The sequence below is a fragment of the Myxine glutinosa genome, chromosome 2 (genome assembly GCF_964187855.1).
Source record: "Myxine glutinosa chromosome 2, kmMyxGlut1.1, whole genome shotgun sequence".
NCBI lineage: Eukaryota > Metazoa > Chordata > Myxini > Myxiniformes > Myxinidae > Myxine > Myxine glutinosa.
In genome coordinates, this window is record NC_136262.1 from 1,315,520 (window position 1) to 1,340,444 (window position 24,925).

The following is a 24,925-nucleotide window of genomic DNA, read 5'->3' on the forward strand; positions in this document are numbered from 1 at the left end:
CTCCACAATCGAGCAGAAAGGTTTACACCAGGTGTGCACCTCCGCATCAGAGCAGAAACGTTTACACCAGGTGTGCACCCCCGCATCCGAGCAGAAACGTTTACACCAAGTGTGCACCTCCGCATCCGAGCAGAAACGTTTACACCAGGTGTGCACCTCCGCATCCGAGCAGAAACGTTTACACCAGGTGTGCACCTTCGCAATCGAGCATAAACGTTTACACCAGGTGTGCACCTCCGCATCCGAGCAGAAACGTTTACACCAGGTGTGCACCTCCGCATCCGAGCAGAAACGTTTGCACCAGGTGTGCACCTCCGCATCCAAACAGAAACGTCTACAACAGGTGTGCACCTCCGCATCCGAGCAGAAACGTTTACACCAGGTGTGCACCGCCGCATCCTAACAGAAACGTCCACAACAGGTGTGCATCTCCACATTCGAGCAGAAACGTTTACACCAGGTGTGCACCTCCACATCCGAGCAGAAACGTTTACACCAGGTGTGCGTTTCTGCTGAAACGTTTACACCAGGTGTGCACCTCCACATCCGAGCAGAAACGTTTGCACCACGTGTGCACCTATGCATCCGAGCAGAAACGTTTACACCAGGTGTGCAGCTCCACATCCGAGCAGAAACGTTTACACCAGGTGTGTACCTCCGCATCCGAGCAGAAACGTTTGCACCAGGTGTGCAGCTCCACATCCAAGCAGAAACGTTTACACCAGGTGTGCACCTCCGCATCCAAGCAAAAACGTTTACACCAGATGTGCACCTCCGCATCCAAGCAGAAATGTTTGCACCAGGTGTGCACCTCCGCATCTGAGCAGAAACGTTTGCACCAGGTGTGCACCTCCGCATCTGAGCAGAAACGTTTACACCAGGTGTGCACCTCCGCATCCAAACAGAAACGTCTACAACAGGTGTGCACCTCCGCATCCGAGCAGAAACGTTCACACCAGGTGTGCACCTCCGCATTCGAGCAGAAACGTTTACACCAGCTGTGCACCGCCGCATCCGAACAGAAACGTCTGCAACAGGTGTGCATCTCCACATTCGAGCAGAAACGTTTACACCAGGTGTACGTTTCTGCTGAAACGTTTACACCAGGTGTGCACCTCCACATCCGAGCAGAAACGTTTGCACCAGGTGTGCAGCTCCACATCCGAGCAGAAACGTTTACACCAGGTGTGTGCCTCTGCATCCGAGCAGAAACGTTCACACCAGGTGTGCAGCTCCACATCCGAGCAGAAACGATTGCACCCGGTGTGTACCTCCGCATCCGAGCAGAAACGTTCACACCAAGTGTGCACCTCCGCATCCGAGCAGAAACGTTTACACCAAGTGTGCACCTCTGCATCCAAGCAGAAACGATTGCACCAGGTGTGCACCTCTGCATCCGAGCAGAAACGCTTACACCAGGTGTGCACCTCCGCATCCGAGCAGAAACGTTCACACCAGGTGTGCATCTCCGCATCGGAGCAGAAACGTTAACACCAGGTGTGCACCTCCGCATCCCAGCAGAAACGTTTACACGAGGTGTGCACCTCCGCATCCGAGCAGTACGTTCGCACCAGGTGTGCACCTCCGCATCCGAGCAGAAACGTTTACACCAGGTGTGCACCTCTGCATCCAGGCAGAAACGTTTACACCAGGTGTGCACCTCCACAATCGAGCAGAAACGTTTACACCAGGTGTGCACCTCCGCATCCGAGAAGAAACGTTTACATCAGGTGTGCACCTCCGCATCCGAGCAGAAACGTTTGCACCAGGTGTGCACCTCTGCATCCGAGCAGAAACGTTTGCACCATGTGTGCACCTCCGCATCCGAGCAGAAACGTTTACACCAGGTGTGCAGCTCCGCATCCAAGCAGAAACGTTTCCACCAGATGTGCACCTCCGCATCCGAGCAGAAATGTTTGCACCAGATGTGCACCTCCGCATCCGAGCAGAAATGTTTGCACCTGGTGTGCATCCGAGAAGAAACGTTTACACCAGGTGTGCACCTCCGCATCCGAGAAGAAACGTTTACACCAGGTGTGCACCTCCGCATCCGAGAAGAAACGTTTACACCAGTTGTGCACCACTGCACCCGAGCAGAAACGTTTACACCAAGGGTGCACCTCCGCAATCGAGCAGAAACGTTTACACCAGGTGTGCACCTCCGCATCCGAGCAGAAAAGTTTACACCAGGTGTGCACCTCCGCATCCGAGCAGAAACGTTTACACCAGGTGTGCACCTATGCAATCGAGCACAAACGTTTACACCAGGTGTGCACCTCCGTATCCAAGCAGAAACGTTTACACCAGGTGTGCACCTCCACATCCGAGGAGAAACGTTTACACCAGGTGTGCAGCTCCACATCCGAGCAGAAACGTTTACACCAGGTGTGCAGCTCCACATCCGAGCAGAAACGTTTCCCCCAGGTGCGCACCTCCGCATCCGAGCAGAAACGTTTACACCAGATGTGCAGCTCCACATCCGAGCAGAAACGTTTACACCTGGTGTGCACCTCCGCTTCCGAGCAGAAACGTTTACACCAGGTGTGCGCCTCCGCAATCGAGCAGAAACGTTGACACCAGGTGTGCACCTCTGCATCCCAGCAGAAACGTTCACCCCAGGTGTGCTCCTCCGCATCCGAGCAGAAACGTTTACACCAGGTGTGCACCTCCGCAATCGAGCAGAAACGTTTACACCAGGTGTGCACCTCCATGTCCGAGCAGAAACGTTTACACCAGGTGTGCACCTCCGCATCCGAGCAGAAACGTTTACACCAGGTGTGCACATCCACAATCGAGCAGAAAGGTTTACACCAGGTGTGCACCTCCGCATCAGAGCAGAAACGTTTACACCAGGTGTGCACCCCCGCATCCGAGCAGAAACGTTTACACCAAGTGTGCACCTCCGCGTCCGAGCAGAAACGTTTACACCAGGTGTGCACCTCCGCATCCGAGCAGAAACGTTTACACCAGGTGTGCACCTTCGCAATCGAGCATAAACGTTTACACCAGGTGTGCACCTCCGCATCCGAGCAGAAACGTTTACACCAGGTGTGCACCTCCGCATCCGAGCAGAAACGTTTACACCAGGTGTGCACCTCCGCATCCAAACAGAAACGTCTACAACAGGTGTGCACCTCCGCATCCGAGCAGAAACGTTTACACCAGGTGTGCACCGCCGCATCCTAACAGAAACGTCCACAACAGGTGTGCATCTCCACATTTGAGCAGAAACGTTTACACCAGGTGTGCACCTCCACATCCGAGCAGAAACGTTTACACCAGGTGTGCGTTTCTGCTGAAACGTTTACACCAGGTGTGCACCTCCACATCCGAGCAGAAACGTTTGCACCACGTGTGCACCTATGCATCCGAGCAGAAACGTTTACACCAGGTGTGCAGCTCCACATCCGAGCAGAAACGTTTACACCAGGGGTGTACCTCCGCATCCGAGCAGAAACGTTTGCACCAGGTGTGCAGCTCCACATCCAAGCAGAAACGTTTACACCAGGTGTGCACCTCCGGATCCAAGCAGAAACGTTTACACCAGATGTGCACCTCCGCATCCAAGCAGAAATGTTTGCACCAGGTGTGCACCTCCGCATCTGAGCAGAAACGTTTGCACCAGGTGTGCACCTCCGCATCTGAGCAGAAACGTTTACACCAGGTGTGCACCTCCGCATCCAAACAGAAACGTCTACACCAGGTGTGCACCTCCGCATCCGAGCAGAAACGTTCACACCAGGTGTGCACCTCCGCATTCGAGCAGAAACGTTTACACCAGCTGTGCACCGCCGCATCCTAACAGAAACGTCTGCAACAGGTGTGCATCTCCACATTCGAGCAGAAACGTTTACACCAGGTGTACGTTTCTGCTGAAACGTTTACACCAGGTGTACGTTTCTGCTGAAACGTTTACACCAGGTGTGCACCTCCACATCCGAGCAGAAACGTTTGCACCAGGTGTGCAGCTCCACATCCGAGCAGAAACGTTTACACCAGGTGTGTGCCTCTGCATCCGAGCAGAAACGTTCACACCAGGTGTGCAGCTCCACATCCGAGCAGAAACGATTGCACCCGGTGTGTACCTCTGCATCCGAGCAGAAACGTTCACACCAAGTGTGCACCTCCGCATCCGAGCAGAAACGTTTACACCAAGTGTGCACCTCTGCATCCAAGCAGAAACGATTGCACCAGGTGTGCACCTCTGCATCCGAGCAGAAACGCTTACACCAGGTGTGCACCTCCGCATCCGAGCAGAAACGTTCACACCAGGTGTGCATCTCCGCATCGGAGCAGAAACGTTAACACCAGGTGTGCACCTCCGCATCCCAGCAGAAACGTTTACACGAGGTGTGCACCTCCGCATCCGAGCAGTACGTTCGCACCAGGTGTGCACCTCCGCATCCGAGCAGAAACGTTTACACCAGGTGTGCACCTCTGCATCCAGGCAGAAACGTTTACACCAGGTGTGCACCTCCACAATCGAGCAGAAACGTTTACACCAGGTGTGCACCTCCGCATCCGAGAAGAAACGTTTACATCAGGTGTGCACCTCCGCATCCGAGCAGAAACGTTTGCACCAGGTGTGCACCTCTGCATCCGAGCAGAAACGTTTGCACCATGTGTGCACCTCCGCATCCGAGCAGAAACGTTTGCACCAGGTGTGCCCCTCCGCATCCGAGCAGAAACATTTACACCAGGTGTGCACCTCCGCATCCAAGCAGAAACGTTTACACCAGATGTGCACCTCTGCATCCGAGCAGAAATGTTTGCACCAGGTGTGCACCTCCGCATCCAAGCAGAAATGTTTGCACCATGTGTGCATCCGAGAAGAAACGTTTACACCAGGTGTGCACCTGCGCATCCGAGAAGAAACGTTTGCACCAGGTGTGCACCTCCACATCCGAGCAGAAACGTTTCCACCAGGTGTGCACCTCCGCATCCGAGCAGAAACGTTTACACCAGGTGTGCACCTCCGCATCCAAGCAGAAACGTTTACACCAGATGTGCACCTCCGCATCCGAGCAGAAACGTTCACACCAGGTGTGCACCTCCGCATTCGAGCAGAAACGTTTACACCAGCGGTGCACCGCCGCATCCTAACAGAAACGTCTGCAACAGGTGTGCATCTCCACATTCGAGCAGAAACGTTTACACCAGGTGTGCGTTTCTGCTGAAACGTTTACACCAGGTGTGCACCTCCACATCCGAGCAGAAACGTTTGCACCACGTGTGCAGCTCCACATCCGAGCAGAAACGTTTACACCAGGTGTGTGCCTCCGAATCCGAGCAGAAACGTTCACACCAGGTGTGCAGCTCCACATCCGAGCAGAAACGATTGCACCCGGTGTGTACCTCCGCATCCGAGCAGAAACGTTTACACCAAGTGTCCACCTCCGCATCCGAGCAGAAACGTTTACACCAAGTGTGCACCTCTGCATCCAAGCAGAAACGATTGCACCAGGTGTGCACCTCTGCATCCGAGCATAAACGCTTACACCAGGTGTGCACCTCCGCATCCGAGCAGAAACGTTCACACCAGGTGTGCATCTCCGCATCGGAGCAGAAACGTTAACACCAGGTGTGCACCTCCGCATCCCAGCAGAAACGTTTGCACCAGGTGTGCACCTCCGCATCCAAGCAGTACGTTCGCACCAGGTGTGCACCTCCGCATCCGAGCAGAAACGTTTACACCAGGTGTGCATCTCTGCATCCGGGCAGAAACGTTTACACCAGGTGTGCACCTCCACAATCGAGCAGAAACGTTTACACCAGGTGTGCGCCTCCGCATCCGAGCAGAAATGTTTCCACCAGGTGTGCACCTCCGCATCCAAGCAGAAACGTTTACACCAGGTGTGCACATCCGCATCCCAGCAGAAACGTTTGCACCAGGTGTGCCCCTCCGCATCCAAGCAGAAACGTTTACACCAGGTGTGCACCTCCGCATCCAAGCAGAAACGTTTACACCAGATGTGCACCTCCGCATCCGAGCAGAAATGTTTGCACCAGGTGTGCATCTCCGCATCCGAGCAGAAATGTTTGCACCAGGTGTGCATCTGAGAAGAAACGTTTACACCAGGTGTGCACCTCCGCATCCGAGAAGAAACGTTTACACCAGGTGTGCACCTCCACATCCGAGCAGAAACGTTTACACCAGGTGTGCACCTCCGCATCCGAGCAGAAACGTTTCCACCAGGTGTGCACCTCCGCATCCGAGCAGAAACGTTTGCACCAGGTGTGGACCTCCGCATCCAAGCAGAAACTTTTACACCAGGTTTGCACCTCCGCATCCGAGCAGAAACGTTTACACCAGGTGTGCACCTCTGCATCCGAGCAGAAACATTTACACCAGGTGTGCATTTCCGCATCCGAGCAGAAACGTTTTCACCAGGTGTGCACCTCTGCATCCGCGCAGAAACGTTTACACCAGGTGTGCACCTCCGCATTCAATTCAAAATTGGGTCGCCACGTCAAAATCCAAGATGGCCGCCACCATATATAAGTCTGAACCTTGTGAGCGAAATATCTTGAAAAATAAGCGAAGTACCAACTTCTAATCTGGTGTGTGCGTGTGTCTATATTAAGAAGTACGCTATTGAAAATTAGGTCGCCACGTCAAAATCAAAGATGGCCGCCACCATATATAAGTCTGAACCTTGTGAGCACAATATCTTGAAAAATAAACGAACTACTAACTTCTAATCTAGTGTGTGGGTGTATCTACGTGTAAGGGAGAACGCTATTGAAAATTGGTTCGCCACGTCAAAATCCAAGATGGCCGCCTTGCGTCCTCCACTTTGTCAACTCACATCACTTCACCGATGGGGGACCACGGCGAAACGCTTGTTATTAGCGCTGAGGAAGCGCCTCTAGCGAATGACTTCCAGCCAGTGTAACGCGAATTCCTGTCACAGGAATTCTGAGATCATATAAGTGTGACGTGGCAGTTCCTGATTGGTTCGTGTTGGGGAACCCCTTCTCGCTGCCGACGTGACGTAAATTCGCGCACGCGCACTGGTGAAGCGCGAGATTCGGCCCAAGGTTCTTATTATTATTATTATTATTTTTGTATACAAGATCGAGGCTCGAACCATGATCGAGGCTCGAAATTCCATGCCCGAACCTCAGCGCAATCCAAGAGGATTCACTTGTTTTATTATTATACTCCTTCCCACATGTCCATTTAGGTCTCCTCCTACCACAACAACTGCAGTGAAAATGTATCAAAGTTGAACCCAGGTGTGATGCTCACTTAAACCGCTGAGAGGCGCCTATAAGACCTCGGACGTCCGCGACTCTGAGCCACTCCTGCGACATTATACTATGACATGTAGACTTGGATGGTATGTCCCCCCCCCCCCCCCCCCCCAAGCCCTCTCCCTCCCAGCTTTCTCCTGATGTCCCTGCTCTCAAATGTTGTGTTTGTGTCCTTTCCCCTCTCTCCCCATCTTGTCTACCGCTCCCGATGTTATATGTTTTATGTGTCGGTTTGTCTTTCTGTGTGATTGATGTTAGCTCTTTCACGAGCCTCGATCTTGAATACAAAAAAGAAGAAAAAAGTGTACCCCGAAGTGATGTGAACGGTGTCGGCAAGCAGGACATGTTGCTGTATGTCTTTGCCATTAGTTATCCACCGATTGCGTTTCACGTCAACCAGAAAGGTCGAAAGAAAACGAAGCGTATCCAGAGGTGTGGGAAAATAACGTTAGGCGGGAGACCAAACCTGAAAATGCTGGAGACCAAAGCTTCAATTGGAAAAAACAATATAGTGTAGCGGTTACCGCTGGGTATACACAATCGCCTTGCACCTGCCGAGGACGCGGCCAGGGAGCGATCACCATCCCGGGCACGCCCAGTCTCGCCTTTCCGGGGCTCGCCCAGGACGCCCGGGCATGCCCAGCCTCGGCTTTCCAGGGCTCGCCCAGGACGCCCGGGCACGTCCAGACTCGCCTTTCCAGGGCTCGCCCAGGACGCCTGGGCACGCCCGGTCTCGCCTTTCCCGGGCAAACGCTCCGGCATGACGTGTTTGAGTGTGTATATATATTGCTGCCCGATAAACGGGCTTTTCAGAGTACCCGAGTTTGATTTGTGCAATAAAGCAACTCGGACGAATTCCCGTCTTTTGTCGCGTCAATCCGTTCGACTCGCGTTGGAGCACAGCTCCTTCATTGGTGACCCCGACATGGACACGGCAGTTGCCCTTAAACTGCCTACCTTCTGGGAGGCTCACGCGGCGGTTTGGTTCGCCCAGACGGACTCCCAGTTTGCCCTGCGAGGCATCACCGCCGACGACACCCGCTTCCACCATGTGGTAGCGGCACTCGGCTCCGCCACCGCGGCCCACGCCCTGAGCCTCCTCCAGCACCCGCCAGCCGCTGACAAGTATGGCGCGATCAAGACGCTCCTCCTCGACGCATTCGCCCTCTCACCGGCGGAACGCGTACGACGCCTGCTCGACCTGCCCGAGCTCGGCGACACGCGCCCGTCTGAGCGAATGGACTACATGCTCTCGCTGCTCGGTGAGCACTCTCCGGATTTTCTTTTCCGGGAGCTGTTCCTCCGCCAGCTGCCTAGCCAGGTACGCTTCGCCCTGGCAGGCACACAGATCGCGGATCCCCGCGCCCTCGCCAGGGAAGCCGACAAGATCTCCTCGGCAGGCCAGCACATCGGGGTGGCTACCTGGAGCCCGCCGCCGTCCGAGGCGACGCCCATGGCGCCCGAGCGCCCTGTGCGGTTGGAGGCCGAACTGCCGGTGCAACTGGCGGCCACCACGCCGCGCCGACCGCTTCCAACACGACGGCCGGGGCCTCCACCTGACCAGGCGTGGTGTTATTACCACGCCAGGTTCGGACAGAAGGCTCGGACATGCCGACCCCCGTGCACTTTCGGCAAGTCGGGAAACGACCGGGCCGGCATTCATTACCAGCCATGAGCACCGGCCACTCGGGCAACTTGCTTTTTATTAAGGACAAAGCGTCCGGGCGGCGTTTCCTTTGTGACACCGGCGCCCATCTGAGCGTCATACCCGCCTCCGAGCAGGACAAGCAGACCGCCGTTTGCGGCCCCTCCTTGGTCGCTGCCAACGGATCGGCCATACGCACCTTCGGCCCGCGCAACGTCACCCTCTGCTTCGGCAGCCAGTGCTTTAATTGGACCTTTGTGACCGCAAGCGTGCCCATGGCTTTGCTGGGCGCCGACTTCCTCTGCGCGCACGGCTGCTGGTCGAGGTCAAACGGCGTCGCCTTGTCAATGCCGAGACCTTCAGCTCCCTGGCATGCACGATGAGCAGCTCCGCGTCGACCGAACTAGCGTGCGCCCTCCCGGCGGCGAACGAGTTCGCTCGCCTGCTCGCGGAATTCCCGGCCCTCACGCGGCCGACGTTTTCGGCCGTCGCAGTGCGACATGGTATCGAGCACCACATACCCGCTACGGGCCCGCCGGTCTATGCCGGAGCCCGCCGCCTCGACCCGGCCAAGCTCGCCGTGGCCAAAGCCGAGTTCGACGCGTTGGAGCACCACGGCATCATGCGGCGCTCCGATAGCACGTGGGCCTCACCACTGCACATTGTGCCAAAGCTGGGGGGTGGATGGCGCCAATGTGGTGACTACCGCCGCCTCAACGGCGTTATCACTCCCGACAGGTATCCGATCCCGCACATCCAAGACTTTTCCGCCCGTTTGGCGGGACGGGTCATTTAAAAAAAAATTGACCTGATACGGGGATACCACCAGGTAACTGTCAGGCCGGCCGACGTCCCAAAAACGGCCGTCATCACGCCGTTCGGCCTGTTCGAATTTTTGAGGATGCCGTTTGGCCTCAAGAACGTGGCCCAGGCGTTCCAACGCTTGATGGACGGCGTGCTGCGTGACCTGCCATTCCTCTTCGTCTACCTGGACGACATCCTCGTCGCCAGCACATCCCGGGCCGAGCAGGCGAGCACCTCCTCCACCTTCGAACACTGTTCGGGTGCCTCAGCGAGCACGGCTTAATCGTCAACCCGGCCAAATGCCACTTCGGCACGACGGCCATTGACTTTTTGGGCCACCACATCACCAAGAATGGGGCCGTGCCGCTGCCAACCAAGGTCGAGGCCATCACCAAGTTCCCGCGTCCCCGCTCCATCAAGGCCCTGCGGGAGTTCCTCGGCATGGTGAATTTTTATCACCGTTTCGTGCCCCGCGCTGCTCAGCTCATGCGGCCCCTTTACGAAGCCCTCCGGGGCAAGCCGGCCAAGCATGACATCGTCTGGTCCGCGGCCATGGACGCGGCATACACGAGCGTGAAGCGGGCCCTCGCCGATGCAACGCTGCTGGCTCACCCGGTGCTCGACGCTCCCATCGCCCTAACTACGGACGCCTCCGACTACGCGGTGGGCGCCGTACATGAACAATGGGTCCACGGGGTTTGGCAGCCACTCGCTTTTTTTAGCCGGCAACTCCGGCCAAACGAGTTAAAATACAGCACATTTGACCGCGAGCTCCTCGGTCTGTACCTGGCCGTTCGCCATTTCCGCCACCTCCTGGAGGGCCGCCCGTTCACGGTTTTCGTCGACCACAAGCCATTGGTTTACGCAATGGCCAAAGTCACGGAGCCGTGGTCAGCCCGCCAGCAGTGCCACCTCTCCGCCGTGTCGGAATTTACCACGGACATCCGGCACGTCACCGGAAAAGACAACGCCGTGGCCGACTGTCTTTCTCGGGCCGGCGCGAACGCAGTCCACCTCGGCGTGGACTTCGCGCTCATGGCGGCCGACCAGACCACCGACACCACGGTGCAAGCCCTCCGGGCGGCGGACACGGGCCTCCGCCTGGCCGACGTCCCCTTCGCGGATACTGTCCTGCTCTGCGATGTCTCCCAAGGCCAGCCTCGCCCGTCGTGCTCGTTACCTGGCAGCGCCGCATTTTCGCCTCCCTCCACGGCCTTTCCCACCCGGGCCGGAAAGCTTCCCAGAAGCTGGTGTTGGTGCGTTTCGTCTGGCATGGACTGCGACGGGACGTCCGCGATTGGGCCAATGCCTGCACGGCCTGCCAACGGGCCAAGGTCCACCGCCACACCCAGGCCCCGCTGGCACCTTTCACCGTGCCCGAACGGCGTTTCGACCACGTCAACGCGGACCTGGTGGGCCCCCTTCCCCCATCACAGGGTTTCACACACCTGCTCACCATGGTGGACAGGACCACCAGGTGGCCGGAGGCCGTTCCCCTCGTTTCCACCACCACCAACGTGGCACAGGCTTTCATCGCCACCTGGGTCGCCCGTTTCAGCGCACCGGCAGACATCTCTTCGGACCGCGGTCCGCAGTTCACCTCCGAGCTGTGGGGCGCGGTCGCCCGCAACCTGGGGGTCAAGCTCCACCATACCACGGCCTACCACCCCCAAGCCAATGGGTTGTGCGAGCGTTTTCACCGCTCCATGAAGGCCGCGCTCATGGCCGGCCTTCAGGACGGCGGTTGGGCCGACCGGCTGCTGTGGGTCCTTTTGGGCCTCCGCACGGCCCCCAAGGAGGACCTCCAGGCGTCCACCGCCGAGCTCGTCTACGGCCAGCCGCTCCTCGTCCCGGGCGAGTTCGTGCCCGACGCTACCAGTCCCTGGTCCGCAGCTCGCCAGCGCTCGGACCTCCAGGAGGCCGCCCGACGGTTTGCCCCTGTGCCAACGTCCCGCCACGGTGGCCCCCAGTCCTACGTCCCCCCAGCGCTTCGCACAGCGGAGTACGTTTTTGTGCGTCACGACGCACACCGGGGGCCACTCCGGCCGCCGTACGACGGGCCCTTCCGGGTCCTGCGACGGGACGACAAGTCATTCGTCATCGACATCGGCGGCAGGTCGGACCGGATTTCGGTGGACCGCCTCAAGCCGACGCACGTGGACGTCGACCAACCACCACTGTTGGCCCTTCCTCCGCGGCGAGGCCGCCCCCCGTCCACGGTTCCCCCCGCTCGACCACCCACCACCACACCGGACCCCCCCCCCCCACGACCCTCCAGGGGTCGCTTCGGCCAGGTCATGAGGACCCCCCTTAAATTGACCCTGCCGGTGCAAGTCGATTCTGGAGGAGCGCGTGTAGTGGTTACCGCTGGGTATACACAATCGCCTTGCACCTGCCGAGGACGCGGCCAGGGAGCGATCACCATGCCGGGCTCGCCCAGGCCGCCCGGATAGGCCCAGACGCGCCTCTCCCGGGCATGCCCGGACTCGCCTTTCCCGGGCTCGCCCGAGCCGCCCGGGCACGCCCGGTCTCGTCTTTCCCGGGCATGCCCAGACTCGCCTTTCCAGGGCTTGCCCAGGACGCCCGGGCACGCCCAGTCTCGCCTTTCCGGGGCTCGCCCAGGACGACCGGGCATGCCCAGCCTCGGCTTTCCAGGGCTCGCCCAGGACGCCCGGGCACGTCCAGACTCGCCTTTCCAGGGCTCGCCCAGGACGCCTGGGCACGCCCGGTCTCGCCTTTCCCGGGCAAACGCTCCGGCATGACGTGTTTGAGTGTGTATATATATTGCTGCCCGATAAACGGGCTTTTCAGAGTACCCGAGTTTGATTTGTGCAATAAAGCAACTCGGACGAATTCCCGTCTTTTGTCGCGTCAATCCGTTCGACTCGCGTTGGAGCACAGCTCCTTCAATAGCCTATTTTACTCCAGGGGGTCCCAGGATTATCCACCCAAAATTTCGTTGTGATCGTTTCAGCCGTTTTTGCAGTACCTGGGAACGGACAGACAGACAGACAGACAGACAGACAGACGGACATTTGGTGAATTATAGTAAGATAACATAGGCATCTAGGGCACGGCTTTTTCACTGAAAAGCAATAATCGGATGGGTTACCAAGGTACAGCACCCATATTGTGATACTGGTGAATGAAGGTATCGAGTACCAGGGCCTGACGTCATTTACTACAGGTCCAGTGCACCCTGTGCGTTTAACGAGGGGGCGTGGCGTATAAACAGCATCGCAGTTGTGAAGCCTCTCCAGCTTTGAGGAAGAAGAAGAGCAACATGACCTCAGTGGGAGTGTTTGAAATTACGTCACATGACAGGGGAACCGAAAGCTGTTGTGTTTGGTTTGGTGCACGAGCTTTCACATTTTTTTCGTTGGGGTGAAGAAGAAGAAGAGGAATAACAACTTGAAGCTGCTGTGTTTGGTTTGGTGCACGAGCTTTTACATTACCGCCCTGCGTTAAAGAAGAAGAAGAAGAAGAAGCAAAATCAGGAGCGAGTCGAAGACGGAAGAAGTGAGGAGGTGACGCGGTGTCGAGTTTACGAAAGAAAAGCTACTTTTGGTGACAATATCTTCATCGCAAACCCGTAAGCTTCGTGTGTGTGTGTGTGTTTATTGGTGTTTTATCGTTATTTGTGTTCGTGGCGGCGTCGCCCTCGTTCACGCCTTACCGAACACAGGCCGCAGGCCTCACTCAACTGGAATGACATTGAAATGAACATTTCCAACGGTTCGAACTTCGATACCGACACATGTCTCTTCGTGCTCCAATTGACGGAATTATTGATATTTCCGCAAAAGAATGAACATGTCCACACAATAGAATGAGCCGACAAATTGGACATTGTCGGGCCTGTGTTGGTGACGGAACTTGTTGGTAACATTTACCATAACTAACACATAAACTAGTCTAAACTGTGATGGAGATCGGGAACTTTCACCATAACACATAAACTAGTTTAATACTGTGATGGAGATCGGGAACTTTCACCATAACACATAAACTAATTTAATACTGTGATGGAGATCGGGAACTTTCACCATAACACATAAACTAGTTTAATACTGTGATGGAGATCGGGAACTTTCACCATAACACATAAACTAGTTTAATACTGTGATGGAGATCGGGAACTTTCACCATAACGCATAAACTAGTTTAATACTGTGATGGAGATCGGGAACTTTCACCATAACGCATAAACTAGTTTAATACTGTGATGGAGATCGGGAACTTTCACCATAACACATAAACTAGTTTAATACTGTCATGGAGATCGGGAACTTTCACCATAACACATAAACTCGTCTAACAACTGTGATGGAGATCGGGAACTTTCACCATAACACATAAACTAGTTTAATACTGTGATGGAGATCGGGAACTTTCACCATAACGCATAAACTAGTTTAATACTGTGATGGAGATCGGGAACTTTCACCATAACACATAAACTAGTTTAATACTGTGATGGAGATCGGGAACTTTCACCATAACACATAAACTCGTCTAACAACTGTGATGGAGATCGGGAACTTTCACCATAACACATAAACTAGTTTAATACTGTGATGGAGATCGGGAACTTTCACCATAACACATAAATTAGTCTAACAACTGTGATGGAGATCGGGAACTTTCACCATAACACATAAACTAGTTTAATACTGTGATGGAGATCGGGAACTTTCACCATAACGCATAAACTAGTTTAATACTGTGATGGAGATCGGGAACTTTCACCATAACACATAAATTAGTCTAACAACTGTGATGGAGATCGGGAACTTTCACCATAACGCATAAACTAGTTTAATACTGTGATGGAGATCGGGAACTTTCACCATAACACATAAACTAGTTTAATACTGTGATGGAGATCGGGAACTTTCACCATAACACATAAATTAGTCTAACAACTGTGATGGAGATCGGGAACTTTCACCATAACGCATAAACTAGTTTAATACTGTGATGGAGATCGGGAACTTTCACCATAACACATAAACTAGTTTAATACTGTGATGGAGATCGGGAACTTTCACCATAACACATAAACTAGTTTAATACTGTGATGGAGATCGGGAACTTTCACCATAACACATAAACTAGTTTAATACTGTGATGGAGATCGGGAACTTTCACCATAACACATAAACTAGTTTAATACTGTGATGGAGATCGGGAACTTTCACCATAACACATAAACTAGTTTAATACTGTGATGGAGATCGGGAACTTTCACCATAACACATAAACTAGTTTAATACTGTGATGGAGATCGGGAACTTTCACCATAACACATAAACTAGTTTAATACTGTGATGGAGATCGGGAACTTTTCCCATAACACATAAACTAGTTTAATACTGTGATGGAGATCGGGAACTTTCACCATAACGCATAAACTAGTTTAATACTGTGATGGAGATCGGGAACTTTTACCATAACACATAAACTAGTTTAATACTGTGATGGAGATCGGGAACTTTCACCATAACACACAAACTAGTTTAATACTGTGATGGAGATCGGGAACTTTTACCAAAACGCATAAACTAGTTTAATACTGTGATGGAGATCGGGAACTTTCACCATAACACATAAACTAGTTTAATACTGTGATGGAGATCGGGAACTTTTACCATAACACATAAACTAGTCTAACAACTGTGATGGAGATCGGGAACTTTCACCATAACACATAAACTAGTTTAATACTGTGATGGAGATCGGGAACTTTCACCATAACACATAAACTAGTTTAATACTGTGATGGAGATCGGGAACTTTTACCATAACACATAAACTAGTCTAACAACTGTGATGGAGATCGGGAACTTTCACCATAACACATAAACTAGTTTAATACTGTGATGGAGATCGGGAACTTTCACCATAACACATAAACTAGTCTAACAACTGTGATGGAGATCGGGAACTTTCACCATAACACATAAACTAGTTTAATACTGTGATGGAGATCGGGAACTTTCACCATAACACATAAACTAGTTTAATACTGTGATGGAGATCGGGAACTTTCACCATAACACATAAACTAGTTTAATACTGTGATGGAGATCGGGAACTTTCACCATAACGCATAAACTAGTTTAATACTGTGATGGAGATCGGGAACTTTCACCATAACACATAAACTAGTTTAATACTGTGATGGAGATCGGGAACTTTCACCATAACACATAAACTAGTTTAATACTGTGATGGAGATCGGGAACTTTCACCATAACACATAAACTAGTTTAATACTGTGATGGAGATCGGGAACTTTCACCATAACACATAAACTAGTCTAACAACTGTGATGGAGATTGGGAACTTTTACCATAACACATAAACTAGTTTAATACTGTGATGGAGATCAGGAACTTTTACCATAACACATAAACTAGTCTAACAACTGTGATGGAGATCGGGAACTTTCACCATAACACATAAACTAGTTTAATACTGTGATGGAGATCGGGAACTTTCACCATAACACATAAACTAGTTTAATACTGTGATGGAGATCAGGAACTTTCACCATAACACATAAACTAGTTTAATACTGTGATGGAGATCGGGAACTTTCACCATAACACATAAACTAGTCTAACAACTGTGATGGAGATTGGGAACTTTTACCATAACACATAAACTAGTTTAATACTGTGATGGAGATCGGGAACTTTCACCATAACACATAAACTGGTATAACAACTGTGATGGAGATCAGGAACTTTCCTCATTGAAGCGTTTCTTTTCTCTTTTTATTTATTTTATGACCAAAATATGAAAGTAACATTTTATTGATTGAGTCAAATACTGTTGATTTGATGGCTCAAAAGTCGGACAGATTTGATTTAGATTGTGATACAAAAGAATGATTTATACAATGATCCAAAAAAATTCTCATATTAGGATCTTCACCAAATTCGAATCGATTTGTCCTTCTCACACCAACCAACCTGTCCAAGTTTCATCCGAATATGTCCTTACCCTTTGAGTGCGGGATTTTTTTTTTTGATAAAAATACCCCCGGTACGGGATTAATTTGGCATTTTGGTACGGGAATGCAACCACATACTGACGATCTATTTATAGGTGTAGTCGATGACGTGTAGTAACGTCATCCATACACAAAACTTTTTCGCGGGTTGCGGCACTGGACGTCATCCGTACTCAAAGGGTTAACTAACGTTTTGAGATATCCTATTCACAGACAGACAGGGCTGAAAATATATCCTCTGTCCACCTTTGGTGGCAGAGGTAATAATGATCTTTGATGTATGCTTTGTGGTAAAATTAGACATTTTTACATCCGCCACCAAAGGTGGATGGAGGTTATGTTTTCACCCCTTTTTGTTCGATTTTTGCAAGTATAATTGGTTGGTCTTGTGCGTTATTACTTGGGAAAAGTGTGTGCGCATGCGTGCCCGCTCATTTATACTTGCCTACAAGTCACAATTTTCAACCGATCTTCACGAAACTTCACCAAATGGTAAAATTCGTGTTCCGACAAATTCCTATATATTTTAAAGGTCAACATAGGCCAAAGGTCAACCACTTTTTTTCAAATTTCTAAAATCCTCAATTTTCATCCGATTGACTTGAAATTTGAATAGGATTTACATATCTGCAAACTGAAACCAACCACCAACTATTTTGGTCAACATAGGCCAAATTTCTAAAATTGTCAATTGTCATCAGATTAACTTAAACTTTGAAGAGTGAAGAGAAACAGGTTGAGATGGTTTGGTCATGTGTTGAGGAAGGATGAAAGTGACTGGCTGAGAAGAGTGATGGAAATGAATGTGGAAGGAAGTAGAGGACGGGGAAGACCGAGAAAGACTTGGCTAAAGATGGTGGAAGAAGAAATGCGGGCAAGGGGGTTAACAAGGGGAGATGCAGAAAATAGGGCAAAATGGAGAAGATTGTCATGGGGACCGCAAGGCTAACCCCCGCTCTAGCAGGGAAAATGGCCTTAAATGCCTGTTGTTGTTGTTTGTAACTTAAACTTTGAAGCCTGGTGTTGGCTTAGCGGTTAGGGTGCCGGCTTGGGATCCTAGGATCCTGGGTTCGATTCCAGGTCAATCGCTGAATTAACGCCAGGGGGGTTGACTCAGCCTGTCATCCTTCTGAGGTCGGCAAATTGAGTACCAGTTCACTGGTAATTCCCTGTGTGTCGCAAGAGGCGATTAACATGGTTGGCGACAGGAAGGGCATCCGGCCAAAAAACATTGCTTCAAAAAGGGGATCGCGTTGCCCGAAAAAGGCCCACCCCTGCTCTGTGGGGAAAAATGGCCTCCAAAGGTGGTTCTTTTTTTTCTTTCCAACTAAAGCTTTGAAGACGATTTGCACATCAGGTCACTGAATTCAACCACTAATTATTTTTGAGGTCAAAAGGATGCTCTACCGAGTGCCAAATCTACTTTGTTCTGTTTTGTCAAGTGTCGCTCTAAGTTATTTTTCATTCTGTATGTTTGTCTTTCTGTTTGTCTTTCTGTTTGTCTTTCTGTTTGTCTTTCTGTTTGTCTTTCTGTTTGTCTTTCTGTTTGTCTTTCTGTTTGTCTTTCTGTTTGTCTTTTTGTTTGTCTTTCTGTTTGTCTTTCTGTTTGTCTTTTTGTTTGTCTGTCTCTGTCTGTGTCTGTCTTTCTGTTTGTCTTTCTGTTTGTCTTTCTGTTTGTCTTTCTGTTTGTCTTTCTGTTTGTCTTTCTGTTTGTCTTTGTGTTTGTCTGTCTCTGTCTGTGTCTGTCTTTCTGTCTGTCTTTCTGTTTGTCTTTCTGTTTGTCTTTCTGTTTGTCTTTCTGTTTGTCTTTCTGTTTGTCTTTGTGTTTGTCTGTCTGTTTGTCTGTTTGTCTGTCTCCTATAGATCACAATTTTCAACCGATCTTCACGAAACTTCACCAAATGGTAGAGATGGTCAGAAGAAGCCTCTTGTTTTGGGGGTCAATAGGTCAAAAGGTCAACATAGGCCAAAGGTCACCAACGTTGCTAAATTTCTAAAATCCTCAATTTTCATCCGATTCACTTGAAATTTGAAGAGGACTTGCATATCTGGTCACTGAATTCAACCACCAAGTGTTTTTGAGGTCAACATAGGCCAAAAGGTCAACATAGGCCAAGTTTCAAAAATCCTCAATTTTCATCCGATTGACTTGAAAATTGAACAGCATTTGCACATTGAGTCACTGAATAGGGAAACTAACTATTTTTGAGGTCAAAAGGTCAATGGTCAACTCAAGGTCAACCTTCCAAAATCATAATTTTTCATCTGAAAAATCGTCAATTTTCATCCTGTTGACCCGAGCTTTGATCAAGATTGTCAATTTTAATCTTGATGAAATGGACAATTTGCTGTATCAACGGAATTTTTTTTCTTGGGGGTGGGGGGCAGATTTTGCAAGTATTGTGCTCCGCATGACGTCTTCTTGTTACTTGCAAAATCGAAGATTTTTCAAGTATATTGGTCGGTTGTGTTTGTAGTTCTGTCTGCCTGTCTGTTTGTCTGTCTCTGTCTGTTCTGTCTGCCTGTCTGTCTGTCTGTTTGTCTGTCACCGGCCTACAGGTCACAATTTTCAACCGATCTTCACGAAACTTCACCACATGGTAGTTTGTCAAAAGCAAGAAGCCTATTGTTTTGGGGGCAATAGGTCAAAAGGTCAACATAGGCCAAAGGTCACCAACTTTGCTAAATTTCTAAAATCCTCAATTTTGATCCGATTGACTTGAAATTTGAAGACCACTTGCATATCTGGTCACTAAATTCAACCACCAAGTATTTTTGAGATCAACATAGGCCAAATGGTCAACATAGGCCAAATTTCTAAAATCCTCAATTTTCATCCAATCGACTTGAAATTTGAAGAGGACTTGCATATCTGGTCACTAAATTCAACCATAAATTATATTTTAGGTGAACATAGGCCAAAAGGTCAACATAGGCCAAAAGGTCAACATAGGCCAAAAGGTCAACATAGGCCAAAAGGTCAACATAGGCCAAATTTCTAAAATCCTCAATTTTCCTCCAATTGACTTGAAATTTGAAGAGGACTTGCATATCTGGTCACTGAATTCAACCACCAAGTGTTCTTGAGGTCAACATAGGCCAAAATGTCAACATAGGCCAAATTTCAAAAATCCTCAATTTTCATCCAATTGATTTGAAATTTGAAGAGGACTTGCATATCTGGTCACTGAATTCAACCACAAATTATATTTTAGGTGAACATAGGCCAAAAGGTCAACCTAGGCCAAAATGTCAACATAGGCCAAATTTATAAAATCCTCAATTTTCATCCAATTGACTTGAAATTTGAAGAGGAGTTGCATATCTGGTCACTGAATTCAACCACCAACTATATTTGAGGTCAACATAGGCCAAAAGGTCAACATGGGCCAAATTTCTAAAATCCTCAATTTTCATCCATTTGACTTGAAATTTGAAGAGGACTTGCATATCTAGTCACTGAATTCAACCACCAAGTTTACTTGTGGTCAACATAGGCCGAAAGGTCAACTTAGGCCAAATTTCTAAAATCACCAATTTTCATTTGATTGACTTGAACTTCAAAGAGGATTTTTATATATGGTCACTGAATTCAACCACCATCTATTTTTGAGGTCAACATAGGCCAAAAAAAAGTTCAACATAGGCCAAAATGTTAATATCCTTAATTTTCATCCGATTGACTTGAAAATTGAACAGCATTGGCACATTGAGTCTCTAAATAGGGAAACTAACTATTTTTGAGGTCAAAAGGTCAAAGGTCAACTCAAGGTCAACCTTCCAAAATCATCTATCTGAAAAACGTCACTTTTCATCCTGTTGGCCTGAGCTTTGATCAAGATTGTAAATTTTAATCTTCATGAAATGGACAATTTGCTGTATCAATGGAAAACTTTTTGGGGGCGGGGGGGGGGGGGGTGGATTTTGCAAGTATCGTGCTGCGCATGACGTCTTCTTGTTGCAAAAATCAAAGATTTTTCAAGTATATTGGTCGGTTGTGTTCATGGTTCTGTTTGTCTGTTTGTTTGTCACCGGCCTACAGGTCACAATTTTCAACCGATCTTCACGAAACTTCACCAAATGGTAGAGTTGGTCAAAAGCAAGAAGCCTATTGTTTTTGGGGTCAATAGGTCAAAAGGCCAACATAGGCCAAAGGTCACCAACTTTGCTAAATTTCTAAAATCCTCAATTTTCATCCGATTGACTTGAAATTTGAAGAGGACTTGCATATCTGGTCACTGAATTCAACCACCAAGTGTTCTTGAGGTCAACATAGGCCAAAATGTCAACATAGGCCAAATTTCAAAAATCCTCAATTTTCATCCAATTGATTTGAAATTTGAAGAGGACTTGCATATCTGGTCACTGAATTCAACCACAAATTATATTTTAGGTGAACATAGGCCAAAAGGTCAACCTAGGCCAAAATGTCAACATAGGCCAAATTTATAAAATCCTCAATTTTCATCCAATTGACTTGAAATTTGAAGAGGAGTTGCATATCTGGTCACTGAATTCAACCACCAACTATATTTGAGGTCAACATAGGCCAAAAGGTCAACATGGGCCACATTTCTAAAATCCTCAATTTTCATCCATTTGACTTGAAATTTGAAGAGGACTTGCATATCTAGTCACTGAATTCAACCACCAAGTATACATGAGGTCAACATAGGCCAAAGGTCAACATAGGCCAAATTTCTAAAATCCTCAATTTTCATCCAATTGACTTGAAATTTGAAGAGGACTTGCATATCTAGTCACTGAATTCAACCACCAAGTTTACTTGTGGTCAACATAGGCCGAAAGGTCAACTTAGGCCAAATTTCTAAAATCACCAATTTTCATTTGATTGACTTGAACTTCAAAGAGGATTTTTATATATGGTCACTGAATTCAACCACCATCTATTTTTGAGGTCAACATAGGCCAAAAAAAAGTTCAACATAGGCCAAAATGTTAATATCCTTAATTTTCATCCGATTGACTTGAAAATTGAACAGCATTGGCACATTGAGTCTCTAAATAGGGAAACTAACTATTTTTGAGGTCAAAAGGTCAAAGGTCAACTCAAGGTCAACCTTCCAAAATCATCTATCTGAAAAACGTCACTTTTCATCCTGTTGGCCTGAGCTTTGATCAAGATTGTAAATTTTAATCTTCATGAAATGGACAATTTGCTGTATCAATGGAAAACTTTTTGGGGGTGGGGGGGGGGGGTGGATTTTGCAAGTATCGTGCTGCGCATGACGTCTTCTTGTTGCAAAAATCAAAGATTTTTCAAGTATATTGGTCGGTTGTGTTCATGGTTCTGTTTGTCTGTTTGTTTGTCACCGGCCTACAGGTCACAATTTTCAACCGATCTTCACGAAACTTCACCAAATGGTAGAGTTGGTCAAAAGCAAGAAGCCTATTGTTTTTGGGGTCAATAGGTCAAAAGGCCAACATAGGCCAAAGGTCACCAACTTTGCTAAATTTCTAAAATCCTCAATTTTCATCCGATTGACTTGAAATTTGAAGAGGACTTGCATATATGGTCACTGAATTCAACCACCAAGTGATCTTGAGGTCAACATAGGCCAAAATGTCAACATAGGCCAAATTTCAAAAATCCTCAATTTTCATCCAATTGATTTGAAATTTGAAGAGGACTTGCATATCTGGTCACTGAATTCAACCACAAATTATATTTTAGGTGAACATAGGCCAAAAGGTCAACCTAGGCCAAAATGTCAACATAGGCCAAATTTATAAAATCCTCAATTTTCATCCAATTGACTTGAAATTTGAAGAGGAGTTGCATATCTGGTCACTGAATTCAACCACCAAGTATATTTGAGGTCAACATAGGCCAAAAGGTCAACATGGGCCACATTTCTAAAATCCTCAATTTTCATAGAATTGACTTGAAATTTGAAGAGGATTTGCATATCTGGTCACTGAATTCAACCACCAAGTATATTTGAGGTCAACATAGGCCAAAAGGTCAACATAGGCCACATTTATATAATCCTATATTTTCATCTATTTGACTTGAAATTTGAAGAGGAATTGCATATTGTCACTAAATATGGAAACTATTTTTGGAGGTCAAAAGGGCAAAGGTCAACTCAAGGTGAACCTTCCAAAATTATCATTTTTCATCTGAAAAATCGTCAATTTTCTTCCTATTGGCCCGAGCTTCGATCAAGATTGTCAATTTTAATCTTGATGAAATGGACAATTTGCTGTATCAATGGAATTTATTTTTTCTTGGGGAGGGGTTGGGGGGCGTATTTTGCAAGTATCGTGCTCCGCATGACGTCTTCTTGTTTGTTTGTTTGTTTGTGAACAAGATATCTCAAAAAGTTGTGGACAGATTCTGATGAAATTTGGCAGAGATATCGTGTATGTGACAAGGACGAAATGATTAGATTTTGGTGAAGACCCGGATCCGGATTCAGATCTGACTAGTATAATTTTTTTAGTGATTCTTCACCATTGAGTGATTTCATGTCCAAAAACGATATATAGCAGGATATCTCAAAAAGTTATGGATGGATTTGGACGAAACTTGGTGGCCCGGTTGTGTTTGTGAACAAGGAAGAATCGATTCAATGTTTGTGAGGATACGGATCCAGCTAGTATAATTACTCCCGCCAGGGAGTAATGCGTTCGTGTGTTCGTGTGCAAGATATCTGGAAAAGTTCTGAACGGATTTGGATGAAAGTTGGTGGGATGATTGCCCTTGGGAAGAATTGATTAGTTTTTGGTGAAGCTCAGGATATTATTCCGGATCCAGGAATTTTTTACCATTGAAGATAGGGCTCAGCAGCAGCCACCCACGGCGGGAGTATGCGCTCTACTGATGGCGTTCTAGTTTTTTAAGTGATTCTTCACCATTGGGAGACTGGGCCAAGAACGATATATAGCAGGATATCTCAAAAAGTTGTGGACGGATGATTTTGATTAAATGTGATTCTGTATTGTGATTTTTCTGGTCTGATCTGGGATAGAAAACGTAAACTGTTCACCTTGCGGAGGTATGGTCTCTACTGAGTGCCGTCTAGTTGAACTTGTTTTTATTCCTTTTACCAAGTACGTTAAAAATTCAGCACGACATTATGTAGGATCTTTCACTGGTTTGCTTGTTTTTTTCCCCAATGACAAACGATTTTTGACAAGTTTATTTATTTATTTATTTATTTTTTTGGACAAACTTTGACCCACTTGGACAATCTGTGTTTGATGTGTTGTGTGCCATCTTTTTTGATTTGTATATTGTGTATATAATTGATAATGCCATACCCCTGGACAGATTTCTCTGAAATCTCCTCTCACCACATTATTGTAACACATGCCAGGTCAACCTCACAATAAAAGTTGCAATTCATCAAATTAATGTTAAAAACTGAAATAACGCTGCTCTGGCTCTGGCCAATCAGCGTCGTCCCCTCGGCGGGAAGAGGGGCATACCTTGGCCTGCAAGGGAAAGGGGTGGAGATTGGCCTGCATGGGAGAGGGGCGGAGGTTGGCCTGCAGGGGAGAGGGGCGGAGGGCGGAGGTTGGCCTGCTGGGGAGAGGGGCGGAGGGCGGAGGTTGGCCTGCAGGGGAGAGAGCAGAGGGCGGAGGTTGGCCTGCAGGGGAGAGAGCAGAGGGTGGAGGTTGGCCTGCAGGGGAGAGGGGTGGAGTGGAGAGGGTTGGAGGGCGGAGGTTGGCCTGCAGGGGAGAGGGGCGGAGGTTGGCCTGCAGGGGAGGGGCGGAGGGCGGAGGTTGGCCTGCAGGGGAGAGGGGTGGAGGGCCGAGGTAGGCCTGCAGGGGAGAAGGGCAGAGGTTGGCCTGCGAGGGCGGAGGTTGGCCTGCAGGGGAGAGGGGCGGAGGGCGGAGGTTTGCCTGCAGGGGAGAGGGGCGGAGGGTGGAGGTTGGCCTGCAGGGGAGGGGAGGAGGTTGGCTTACACATTAGCCCTTCCATGGCACATTCAGTTCATGGTGAATTATATTTGTCAGGAATCAAACAAATTGCATTTAATTATACTAGAGAGATACCCGTGCGACGCACGGGTGGGAGGCCAGAAGCAAACGGGCAATGCAGATACGGCGAATGCTAAAGCATGAAACCAATAAATTCCACATTCCTGTAGCACGTTCAGTCGCACGTCAGACATGGACAGCAGGTTCGTGAAGGACTTCCATGAAAAACGTACCTGTTCGCAAACAAA

At 49.0% G+C, this 24,925-nt stretch overlaps 1 protein-coding gene across 3 annotated transcripts in view; it reads left to right on the forward strand.

The window, feature by feature from the left end:
• Window positions 1-12,961: 12,961 nt before the first annotated feature.
• LOC137422103 (pleckstrin homology domain-containing family F member 2) overlaps window positions 12,962-24,925 on the forward strand; it is a 35,716-nt gene continuing 23,752 nt past the window's right edge. Inside the window, exon 1 of one of the 3 annotated variants that reach the window (XM_068108852.2) lies at window positions 12,962-13,298. The gene's annotated coding sequence lies outside the window, so the exon portion shown is untranslated. The remainder of the gene's footprint in view (window positions 13,299-24,925) is intronic. The other 2 variants (XR_013622617.1, XR_013622618.1) reach the window with 2 other exon arrangements.